A 13,786-nucleotide genomic window follows, 5' to 3' on the forward strand; every position below is an offset into this window, starting at 1 on the left:
TGTGCAGTGCCACTCCTCCTCCAAACATGGTGTGTATTATGGCATCCAAAGAGTTCAGTTTTGGTCTCATCTGACCAGACTATATTCTACCACTATTTTACAGGCTTGTCCAAATGTTGGGCAGCAAACTTTAAATGAGCTTCACCATGCTTTTTCTTCAGCAATGGAGTCTTGCGTGGTGAGCGTGCATACAGGCCATGGTAGTTTACTGCATTACTTATTGTTTTCTTTGAAACTATTGTACCTGCTAATTCCAGGTCTTTCTGAAGCTCTCCACAAGTGGTCCTTGGCTCTTGGACAACTCTTCTGATAATTCTTTTCACTCTATCAGAAATCTTGCGAGGAGCACCTAGTCATGGCCAGTATAAGGTGAAATTATGTTCTTTCCACTTCCAGATTATGGCCCCAAAAGGGCTCACTGGAACATTCAGAAGTTTAGAAGTCCTCCTGTAACCAATGCCATCAGTATGTTTTGCAACAATAAGGTTGTGAAGGTCTTGAGAGAGCTCTTTGCTTTTACCCATCATGAGTTTCTTTTGTGACAGCTTGGTAATGAGACACCTTTTCATAGGCCATCAGTTGGAACTGAACCATCTTATATTAATTTGCACTGAAAAGGGGCAGGATTGCTTTCTAATTATTGACAGATTTCAGCTGATGTCTTGGCTTTCCTTGCCTTTTTGCTCCTCCCTTTCTTCATGTGTTCAATACTTTTTCCCTGTGTTATTTCACATTATTACACATAACTTAATTTATGGACATCTATGGTTTGACTTCTTTGCATGTGTGGATTGCATGGGTTGTTGCTGACATTTGGTTAAAAGTTCATTACAATAGCCCCATTACAAATATATTTACTGAGAAAAATGTTGATGTGTTCAATACTATTTTACCCGCTGCATGTGTGTGTGTGTGTGTGTGTGTGTGTGTGTGTGTGTATATATATATATATATATGAGTAAAATTGTCATTTTTTTTCTCGCGACTTTTCAGAGTACAGGGCAACTTAACAGGAAACAGAAAAAAAGTCATAATGTTGATTACTGTGAATGTTTGTAGTAGATTTTGTATTGTTCTGTTTTGAAGGGTAAATTGAGAAAAACATTATTTCATGAAGATGAAAAGAACATACAGTATTAAAACATCTAGTTGAGAACGGTAATCAGTGACTGCTGGTTCCTAACACCTACAGACAACACTTGGAACAATTCTGACTTGTAGTGTTGGAACGCTGGTATCATTAGAGAACAGTGTCAGATTTCTCTGGGGAACAATCATGTGCTTTGTTTGTACTGTACGATAGGGAATGTCAAGGATTTATAGATATCTTACAGGAAATGCAGGACTGAATGTCACAGAATGTGGGCTTCAGAGCAACAATTATTTCACATTTCACAATACATTATTTGTTTAAAAACCTATAGCCAATATTATTCAGTAGATAAAAGTCTATATTCTATTTTGTAAAAGTTGTTCAAAGTTTCTTTTTAGTTGTTGTTTGCCATAAGCTCTGTCATAATTTGTGAAGTTTGACTTTGAAAATGATTTTAAAGGTGGCGTGAATAACAAAATCTCAGCAAGGTATTAGGAACACCTGGTGCAATAACGAATTATATTGTTTTGAAAGTCTTCTCTTTTTATTCCGTAAATATGAAGCAGTGTGCGGTATATTTATGTACACTAACAAGCTGTGAACACAACAATAGAAGATATACAGACTGGTTAGAAGTTATATACCTTGATGGTGAAGATTAGTTGTATTTTTTTTTTTATTTTGCTTAGCAGAAAGATCCTTATTTTTCAAATGGCTATTAGAGGGGACTCTTTTAAACACTTTGCTCCATAATATCAGGTGAAAAAAAAATATGAACCAAACATTTTGTCTGGTTTCTTAAACAAGTCAAAATTAATTTCCCCTCTTTGTAGCAGATTTCTATTAAATTATTTTCCGCGTTGACTGCCAAAAGTAATTCTCTTGCAGGTAGTCCTTGAAAACTGAAATAAAAACATGTCAATCCTAGTTGACGAAATACCAATAATGAGAGTCAACTTCTCAGTAGCATGCTATCATTATGGGCTAATCCTCATTAAATCCTATTTGCCTGGTTACATTATTGTACTGGGGAGAATGTCAGTATCTGGGGCCTTTCAGCAGTGATAGTACTATCGCTCTGTTAGCAGCAGCTAAAAGTCAATTCTAGGAAGATTTAAGACTATTTCTGTTGAAAACATTATATATACTAGGACATAATTCTGTATAATGTAACAAAGTTTAGTTAGTCTAACCTTAGTTAAACCTTGAAAATGTTTCTTAATGTTCGAGCGTCATTTTTAAAAAAGTTATATGAAAGAATACACTTTAGCTTTATGTGTTAATAGCGGAAGTCCTTTAGATTCTCAAGATCATGCTAAAGCAGTGGTTCCCTGGGGTGCCTCAGGGCACTTGCATGGGTACCACTAAAATGATTTTTTAGTCAGTGTGAAAGGCAAAACCAGTATTAATGACTGCCAATTAAAACATATGTGGACAGAAGAAGCATAGTCCTGTCAACCACTACATAACTGAACATAAAGGGTGACATATAAGCACAATTTACTTCATTTAATTTTTGCTGAGTTTAACAATAAGAAACTTTTGGCCCAGGGGTGCTGCAATAAATATGCTGATACTCTAGAGCGCCGTGATTCAAAAAAGTTTGAGAACCACTGTGCTAAACGGTTTTTGTGACACTGAATTAATTATATTTTGAAATGCAACATAGTTTTATTGTTCTTACCATATGGAGAACTAGATTGTATAAAGTATATACTGTTACATACTTTAATGTCAGAATACTGTATGGAGAAATGGACACTTGCTAAAACCATACTGTTTGTACATTTAAAATCTATTAAGGGATGATGAAGCATTGGCATAGCATTGTATTATGTCATTCCCATATAGTCTCTGAAAATTCCTGCTGTGAAATCCCACCAGACTAGACTATCAAGTTTAACATTTTGCAAGGTTTATTTTTTATGAAGAACAAATAGCTTTCCTACGTATTTTATCATATCTGACTCTCTCTGCTTTTTTAGTGCGAATTACTCATTACTAAGTTTCCCAATCTTTACGTAAATTTTGTAAAAACATTTTTTAATATATGTATTAACAATTAGTTATTTGCTAGAAGACAGCGAGCAACATTGCAATGACCGTGCTACAGTAAGGAAGTGTTTGCAATACATGTATGTTAAAAAGTGTATAGCAGATATCCAGCAGTATTTCAGTTGCATATTATGTTGTTATTATTAGTATTAGTGAATTAAACTAGTCTATAGGGTTGATTCAATTAGTTGTAAATTACTCTCTATATACCACACTTACAGTACCTCCGGAATTATGGATATGTGGCCACAGCCCCATAGGGCTGGGTACACAAATCCATGGGTCCGTGGCGCATTACGGTGCTGTTGGTGGCTTTTCCACACCATTACAATGACTCATCCCTTTCACATCTGATTGAATTGACTCCTATGGATGATGTATTATTCTGCACCTAACAGTGTTATATCCATACAATCCTATATTTTGATATTAATTCTTCAGTAATATAAATTGTCATGTATGGCATAATCATAACAATTGTCATTTTCTGGCTTTTATTTAATTTTAAAGAAGTTGGTTTTCTTTGGTCACATGTCCTTTTAATTTTCTGTTTGTGCTGTATAACATTACACTCCTGCATTAGTTATTGTCACTTTAAGCTTTTGTAGAAAAGACAAATCAGTGTACATATATTTTCATACTGTTGTCAAGTTAAATAAAAATATTAAGACCACTGTTTGCATTATTTAGATAACAATAAAGATATACTTAGATTTAATATTTGTCCGTTCTCGCTTTCCTTGTCTTAACCACTTGACTGACAATTTCTTTTCTAAAAAACCCTCAGAAATTGTTGGGCTTTTTTTAATGAGTGAATTAGGTAAAGAACATGTATTTCAGCTTATCCAAAATTATTCCATTAAAAAAGTGTGTGTGTATATGTATACAGAGTTTGTGTACATTGAACCATCAAAATTCAAAGGTTTTATCTCAGTCATGCCAAAATTATTCCGTAATTCGGAATATTTGGATATGGGAGACTCAACCTGTGTATGTACCACTCCGGAGGTGCGGCACTGAAAGCGTTTAAATAGAAGACACTGCCACAATCAATAGTTTCAACGTTTCAATCTTGTACGATTTTTATCAGGAAATACACAGACATACAACTTATTCTTACCTTATAACCCCCACACATAGTGTGACAGGCAGCGTCCCGCCGGGTTACACAACCGGAAGTGGTACGCCATGATGTCATCGCGCATCAGCGAGACGCACGTCCAACAATAGTGTACAATCACCATGGTAAGAATATGCTCAGGGAGGTGCTGGCGAGAAAATACAAATATAAAAATGTACATATCAGTAATACCCCTAATCATTAAACCGTTACAGTATATACTTAATATACAAAAATATTATAGCAAAAAAACTGAATACTAATATGCTTAATAAAAATGCCTCAACATTCACCTAAAAATGAACACACATAATGTATACAACAAGCTAGTGTCAAATATAACCGGGAGCAAGAGAAAAGAAAAACAAAATGCTATGTTAGTATAAACAGGTAATCGGGAGCATTTCATTTAATCCTTTAGGAGAAATGACATCAAGTTAATGGATCTAAAAACCCTCTCGCTTTAATTGCGGTTTACCCTGTCACCCCCATGTCTGAGAGGGGGAACAAAATCAATCATTCGGTATGTAATGGTGCGTACACACGGTGCGATAAGAAGTCAGATTTGAATGATAATGATCCTATCGTTAAAATCTTGACAGCTTCTGGCCCCTGCAAATGACCAAACGATGGTCGATGCACGGTCACGTATGGTCGTTATCGACAATCGTCGGTAGTCCGTGCAAGCGGGCATACCTGGTCGATATCAACCAGGTTAGCCTGTTTACTATAGGGACCCACGATCGTTAATCACGGGTCGTTATAGTTGTAAGGGGCTTGCAGCATGTGTTGGATTTTCGATAACGATCATCCAACACATGCAGGACGATCAGATAACGATCGTTAACTGATCGCCCCCCCCGTCGTACCGTGTGTACGCATTATAAGGCTCGCTACAGTATGTCTGGCAGCAACAAAGTGACAAGCCACCGGTTGATCACTGGACCCACAGCAGAGAACAGCATGTATAGCAGATCTGTGTGCCCCCATGGGCACACAATCTGTTAGATCACAAAGGAAGAGTCACACGTAAGGTGGTGCCTGATGTATAGTTTCTTTACTGACTCAGGATGGCAAAAAACATCACCTGTTAACAGATGACGCAAGCAAATTTAAAACAGCCATGCTTTTTAATCAAAATATTTTTAGATGGTGTTTTACCACAACCAGAAATATCATTTTTTACTAATAAATCTCTCAAATTCCTAGATCTAGAATAGGAAGGCATAACTGCACAGTCAGATGTAAATCAGTATATATTTATAACATCCCCCACAACCTTTTAGGAATACAATTAATTTGTGGGGAGACGGTATTATATTATGTAACCCACGCAATTTTCTTAGATGTTTCAATGCGTTGCTTTTTACATAACAGCTCCCTTTGATCCAATAATAAAACTTTGTTTCAAAGGAATAAGCTGGTTACGATCATAGGGCCTGATTCAGACCTGGACGCTATGCTGCGCTCGCTCGCATTGAGCGATTTTTCGCATTCTGATTTGCAATGCGCGTGCGTGAACCAGTCAGTGCGATGGGAAAGTGCTCGCCCATAGCTTGCAGTCTGGCCACTATTTTGAGTGACAGACAGTGCCGTTTGTGGGTGGTAACGGGAAGGTGCTTGTAAATGGTGTGGATGTGCGAACGCAGGCATGCCCGACTGTCAGAACGGAGTTTAATGGGTGTGCATAATTAGCAAAGTAGCGTCATTACACATGTGACTGGGTTGTATTTTAGCCAGAACTGCTCGCAATGTTGTGGTGGGAAAAGGCTACCACAAGCGCGAGCAGCTCCGATGGCTCTCAATGTTCCCGATTAAACCTACAACTGCTGGAGATGACGTGTGTTGCGAGTGGCAAGGGGGTGTCTTTATACAGGTGCGAGCGCATAGTGCGGCCGCTCGCTATTACTTAGTGGGCGGCTTTATGCGATGCAGTGCGAGCACATGATTTAAATAGCCGGCCCCTTTTAGCCCGAGAGAGGCCGCAAATATCGCCCGGGTCTGAATCAGGCCCTAGCCTCTATGTACAAACATCAATTAGATAATTAATCTCTTCATCTTTTCATGAGATATTGTTAATTCTCCTAATCTGAATCATTTGAGAGTACGGGATACCGTATTTCAACTTACTGGGATAACTATTCACATGGAGGAAAGTGTTGCGGTCAGTTTCCTTATAATGTACTGTTGTATTAATCATAGACTCATGTAAACTGATCTTCACATCTTTCTGATGCATTTTATATGTGAACTCGACTGGACACTGACAAATTATGGTTATCCAACAGCCGTTGTAACTCATCACATGGATCACTCCAAATTAACAGCAGATCGTCTATGAACCTCTTATAAAAGAGAATCCTAGACGAAATGCTGGCATCCTCAAAGAAAGAATGATTCTCTGCATCAAACATATAAATGCCCGCATAAGTGGGTGCCACTGACGAGCCCATGGCATACCCCTTTCCAGGAAATACTATCGAACAAGAATTGTTTTTTCCGTCAGGATCAAGTAATTGCAACATGACATCAATAAACTCATGATCAAATGAACCATTAATTAATAATTGCTTTACCGATCTCAACCCCTCACAGTGAGGGATCACTGTGTATATACTTGTGACATCTGCCATCTCAAGCCATACATAATTTGGTAAGTTGTCCAATTCTTTGAGATAATTAAGGAGCATAGTCATGTCAAACAGAAAATGGAGATGATTATGTATCGGGTTGGAAAATAGACGGTTGGAACAATGAACCGCGAGCCGAGATTATAGGCCTCCCAGGTGGGGAGGATAATTCCTTTATGTATTTTAGGTAGAGTGTATAGGACTGGTGTCACTGGAAATTCCGGCAACAAGATCCTATACACCTCCTCATTGATAATTGATGCATCTTTGGCCCAACATAGGACTTCTCTTAATTCCTGTGTAAATACCGCAGTAGGATCACCTCTAAGTTTACAGTAAACCCCAGGTTCATTAAATTGTCTTCTAACTCATTTCTATAGTCAGTAAGATCCTGAAGCACTATGGCGCCCCCCTTATCCGCAGGGCGAATAATAAGTTGGTCATTCTTTCTGAGCATCTGGAGAACCCTCCTTCTAATGACAAATTAGGATGAAAAGATTTCTTTTTAACCGTCTCTAATGTCCTGATCCAACGGATCAAAAGACTATTTATTTCTAAACTGTTTTTATCAGGAATCATGTCAATATCCATGTGTTCTTTAGGAGCATTCTTAGCGAAGTATTCTTTCAGTTGCAATTTACAATTCAATTGATGCTTTTCCACCTGCCATCTCAAATCATTGTGTATATACAGTATATATATGTGTGTGTGTGTGTGTATACACACACATATATATGTGTGTGTCTATAAAAAACAGCAGGCGGCACTCGGATAATAATTTCCAAACACAGCTGGATAAAGTATTTCAAAGTTTTGAGACCTTTTATTATATCGTCATCAAGATAGAAGTAATACAAAAGCACTAACCTTAAATACCCTCCACCGTCACCACATGCATCGCCGGCTAACAGGATTCCCAGAAGTCGCACAGCAATGTCATCATTCCTGGACCCCCGCAGCCATGACAACCATAATGTATACAGAAGCTGTAAGATAGACATACAGTGTGTAAAACACATACAATACATAGAATCAGTAATGACATTACAAGCCATGTAGCACCTACAAAATCACATATAACAGATGACGTATAAATCATTTTTTAACACCGTATTGTGAGGCATCCTAGTACATATCAAAAAACCTACATAATAATGATAAACAGTAATATATATATATATATTACTGTTTATCATTATTAAACATAAACAGTAATATATATATATATGATTGTAATAATACGGCACTCACGAATATTTATGCAACCACCTGTGTGCCTCTGCTATATGAAGTATATGAGTGAACTACTGCACCAATCATCCAGTAAGAACCACGGCACTCCAGGGTTTCATCCAAATAAAATTATTTTATGTATAGGTCATTTGTATCAAAAATACATCGTAATCCTCATAATAAAATGTCAAAGTTTCTGGGCCACTCGGGACCCCATCATCAGGACAGAGGAGATGTACAGTAAAAGCTCACAATAAGTCTCTCTGAATTTTTGAATCAAATGACCTAAACATAAAATCATTTTCTTATTTGGATAAAACCCTGGAGTGCCGTGCTTCTTACTGGACGGTAGGTACAGTAGGTCACACACACACACACACACACACACACACACACACACACATATATATATATATATACACACACACATACACTGTAAAAAAAAATCTATATTTCAAACATCGGATTGCCAACATTGTGCCACTACAACTTTCCTTTCCCCAGTAGCTTCAGCCACCAGTTACACTCTAGGGCAGTGGTAGCCAACCCTGGTCCTCAAGAGCTACCAATGGTGCATGTTTTGCAGGTCTCGCAGAATCACAAGTGATATAATTGGCTCCAGCTGTGGATCTTTTGAAATGTGTTAGTAATGAATACAGCTGTGCACCTGCTAGGTGGTCTGGAAAATGTGAACTGTTGGTAGCTCACGAGGACCGAGGTTGGCTACCCCTGCTCTGGGGGTTGAGGGGGGGATAATTTACTTGTCTCTAGCAGCTGCTAATCTCTGCAGCTCCTGGGTGGGGGTCCTGTTGTGCCGACCGATCAGCAGAGATCATCAGCACGGCAGACACTGGGGGATGGTCCAACTGAGAGCAGCAGCTGTCGGAAGATTCTCTTATTGCAGCCGCCCACACTCTGTAACTAACTGATCGCATTGTTGGCGACCAGATCAGATAACACACAGCCTGGTGTGGTCGGAAAGGATGCAACCATGCCAGGTAAGTGGTTAAACAGGTAGTAAGGTGTACTGTAAAATAGGTCTTCTCAGAGTTTAACAGATTGTGGAGCAATTTAGGGCTTGTTGTTTTATAAGACTTGGGTTGCTTAGAGAAGTTGTAAGCAATTGTAATATGGAAACATTTTATTTTAGTGGTGCTTCTAACAGTATTATTTTTCCTATACACTTCCTCCATCACTTTTCAGAGCTAGAGAGTTCTTTTTTTAGTACTTGACTAAAGCAACCAAACTGAAGTATAATTGAATGAAGTTTCAGCTTTTACCATGACCTTTTGAAAAATCACAGAGCTCTCTCTCTCTCAATAATAACATCTATATAGTGCTTTTCTCCCAATAGGACTGAGTGCTTTACATTTTCAGATTAAAACAGAAAAAAAACACTATATATAGTATAAAATAAAGTCCCTCGTAGGCATCTGTCTGTTTGTTCAGGCTAATTTCGAGAACCACTGGATGGATTTTGATGCAGCTTCCACTATTTTATGGAGCATTTGTCGAAAGTTTGTGTATGAAACTTTAATGTATGACAAAAGGGAGCAAAAGTAGTGACGATATTAGTGAAGCAAGTCAATGGAACAGTGGACATCCGAGCGCTTTCTTGGCTTACACTGCCTAAACTGTTAGACATATCACAATGACGGACTTTATTTTATACCATGTAGAGACTGATATGTATTATCCGTTTTTTCTAGAAAAATTGCTGTAAGCCCTGTTTCCTGATGCAAAATTTCAGTTTTCCCCTTTTTTTTTACCATTCCTATTTCATTTATGTGAAAAATTATTCTTTAATTTCAAACAAATCCAATTCCTGGTAAGGGTCTGCTTTGGACTGACAAATAGAGCACAGGGACAGACACTTAACATGACTGGAGTTGACCTAAGTGGGGACGGTTTTTCTCATGGACAACTTTACATACCCTTTTGCGCGTCACGTCAAAACTAAATCTTTTCGTGTTGACGTCAGGAGAAAAAATGACTAATGTCATCTACAAGGCAATCTTATCAGACGTCGGTCAAAATAGCTCTCGTGCGAAGCCATGGTGGGTACAATATTAACTCAAGTATTAACAAACTACAGAAAATAAAGCAGGCATTTAGGTTGCTTGTGTCTGGGTTTTTTTTTTTTTTTAGGAAGAAAGTGGCATTAATAAAATGCTTGTGTAAACAGACAAGTCTTCAGTGTTTTTGAAGGTTTTAGAGTGGAGGACTCTTGAACTCTGCAGGGAAGTTTTTTTTCCCGAGAGCTGGAGCTGCAAAGATAAAAGTGCCACCCCAAAATGAGCTATAGAAGATGCTAGGTACGGCTAATAGTCCTTCATCTGACAATCAAAGTAAGCGAGTGGGAGTATAAGGAATTAGATGCATAACTGGTGTGGGCGCATGGGAGCAAGCTGTCGACCGTGCCGCCCATCTGCGTCCCCAGCCTTTTAAAGAGGAGAACGGATCGCCTCTAACTCCCTGGACCCCTAGACAGTGATGCAGCAGTCCGTGCCCGCCGACATCACTGCCCGAATCGCGCCCCAGAATACTGTGTGAAATGTTTTGAGCTTTTATAAACCTTTGATATGACCAATTTATATTCTTTTATGAACATTTGAAAAAAATATATAAATATGCATTTATCATCATTACTTGAGAGTAGGCAAGTCAACAGCACTCAACTGTGTAATTGGATTTCTGTTACTTTCTTTTTACTTAAAGATCCTTTTTCAAGACATCATAATCCCACTCTCAGCAATATCTCTATCAAGTTTTGCATACATATCAAATGCATACTTTTGTCTTTTGTGACTCTTCTCTTTCATCTACTGTATATAAATCTTTGACTTCATTTAACAACATGAGAAATGTAAAAAGTAAACAGTCTGGTGTTAATTTATAAAACCGTTCTCTCTGCATCTCCCCTTCCCCCCTGTCTTTGACACAAGGTGATGATTTGGTACAGCACCACTGAAAGTGATTATGCAAGAACATTTGGGATACTTTACATAGGACTCCACAGTTCTGTGTGTTTGGTAACAGGCCAGAGAAATGTGTGATTATATATAGATTAAAATTATGTAAGCAAGGGGACATTGATGCTATATTTTTTGTTGTGTGCAACATTTAGTTTTAATGGGCGGCTAAAACAAATAATCAATAGTTTTTTTTTGGGGGGGGGACCTGTTTAATTTGGAGTGCCACAAATATAGTCATATAACATAGCACCATATGAGATAACCACATTTGTGCCCTGCACACAATATTGTTTGGTTAATTATTTTTTTGAGGTTTAAGTAAACTTTGCACCTTGCCATTCTCCTTTCTTTACATTACTCTTTATCCTTTTCTAGCAGCTGAATACAAATAAAGGATATGAATTAGACTTTGCTTAAAGGCCTGCATGAGTCAGAGAGATTACAGAGTTATGGAGAAACAGCAGTCATGCACTAACTCATGCACTTCTAGTCTATACAGTGCACATTTAATGCAGATATGATTTACCATGGAAAACGCAAACCTATTTTAAAGAATTACCTTTGCCTAATACCAAATAGGATTCCAGATTTTTGTCCTTACATCAGCTCCAAGAAATGCTGATCTCTTTCCAAGAGTATTTTAGAGCTATTATTTGAAGTGCTTTTTTCCACTGGGCTCCTTGCTTAAAAAAAATAGCTGGCAAAATCCCCTGAATTCTCTGCTAATCTCAGGAATGAATCAGCTGAGTTCATGGCTGCTCTAAAGCAATTTTCTTACATTTTTAAGTATTTCAAAGCTAAAGCTTGATTAATTGGAAGAGTAGCATGGTAAAAATATGTGATTTTAAAAGCATGTCAAAAGGACACAATGACCTAATAGCAAATTAGATACAAGCAGTTTCTTCCCATCTAAGCTGTTGTGTCTCTATCATTGCTTTCATGAACCTCCAGGTCTTATCAAAGACAAAAATGAGAGCACAGCATTTTCAAAGTGATTAGTCTCATGAGATTTCATTACAGAGACTAACAATAACCTGTGTAATTTAGGCCTAAAGTACCATAATAAAATAAAAACCTCTCCCTGATTGCAGGGTTAGGATGGAGGTAAAAAAAAAAAAAATACAAATAGTAATACAGTATGTGTATAAATAACATGCAACAATGTGACATGAGCAAGTGGGGAGGTATATTAGTACTGTAGGTGATGACACAAGGTGGACAAAGAGACGTTTTCAGATAGGAAGACAAGTCGGTACACATGAGCCAAGGGGTAGGCAGGCACGGTGGACATTCGAGACAGAGATCAAGGCACTAGTGGCAGCCTGCAGTTGGCAGCTGTCCAACTTGGTCTTTGTACATTGTGGAATTGAGTCAACTTCCTCATGCCACCAGCATATCTTTTGTAGCCATGTGCGGTATCTCCAGACACAGGCCCATGTTTGATCCTAGTATGGTTTGTCCCTAAACATGCTGTCCTTTTTAAAATATTTTTGTGACAAGTTAAATTGTTTTGTACAGGTATCTTCCTTCTCCTACAGTATGCAAGATGTGATTCTCACTATTTTTATTCTCTGAGCTTTATCAGCTAATAGTAACCAATGTCGTCATTATTTAAAATAAATGAATTATCAGCATGTTCCGTAACACCATAAGTGCAATCGTTTACCAAGGTGTGCTGGGAGTGCACCATGAGTAATAAGCTTAAATGCATCTGCCAGGTGTTAAACTGTTCCTGGAAATTATCCAGGTATGGGATCTCTTATCTGTAAACTTGTTATTCAACAGTCTCTGAAAACCAGAATTGAAACAAATAAAGCAATTGCTGTTGTCATGGACACAATCATCAAACATTTCCTTCTAAAGTCGTTATGAGGAGAAAGACAGTGGTAATTCTTAAATGTAATTCAGTATATTTTAGGCATAGTGCCGAAAACGGGTTGGGTATGAAATCCCAGCTGTCGGGATGCCGTTGGTCAGAAAATCGACTGCGACATCCCGACAGCCAGAATCAGTCACCAATAGGTAAGACTGGTGAGTGTTTTCCTAATCCCTACCCTAACCCTTTCCGGTGCCTAACCCTAACCCCCCCCCTAGTGCCTAAACCTAACCTCCCCCTCCCCGCACCCTAAACCTAACACCCCCTCACTGATGCCTAACCCTCCCCCTAGTGCCTAACCCTGCACTCTAACCTCCCCCCAACACGCCGATACTTACCTCCGGGATGCTGGCGGTCGGGATACTGGTGCCGGGATCCCGACCTTTCGGGATTTCGGCCTTGGTATTCAGACCGTCGGCATTCCCCCACGCGGGAATGCTAACTACATCCCCTGAAGACTATGGAAACAACCCAAGTATTACAGATAATAGATCCCATTGCTGCATTTATATTTTTGCTGTGACGGTAGACATGTATAAAGAAAGGACAAAAATAATGCATTAAGGAAGCCTGAAAGGGGGGATTACAAATTGTTCCCGGTGGAACAAGATAAGGTTCTTGGATACAGAAGGTTAATTAAGCCACACGAACCAGTATCTTGAAAAAAGATCTAATTTATTACAACAGATAACAAGATATGGAAGAATAATAGTTACTTAGCTTCGGAATATAAAATGGTTACACGATCCAGGAGCCTCCTCTCAGAATAGAGCTGGAACGAACAATATCCTGGCCACCAGCTGC

Source organism: Taudactylus pleione, unplaced genomic scaffold (assembly GCF_031769625.1).
Source record: "Taudactylus pleione unplaced genomic scaffold, aTauple2 ptg000127l, whole genome shotgun sequence".
NCBI lineage: Eukaryota > Metazoa > Chordata > Amphibia > Anura > Myobatrachidae > Taudactylus > Taudactylus pleione.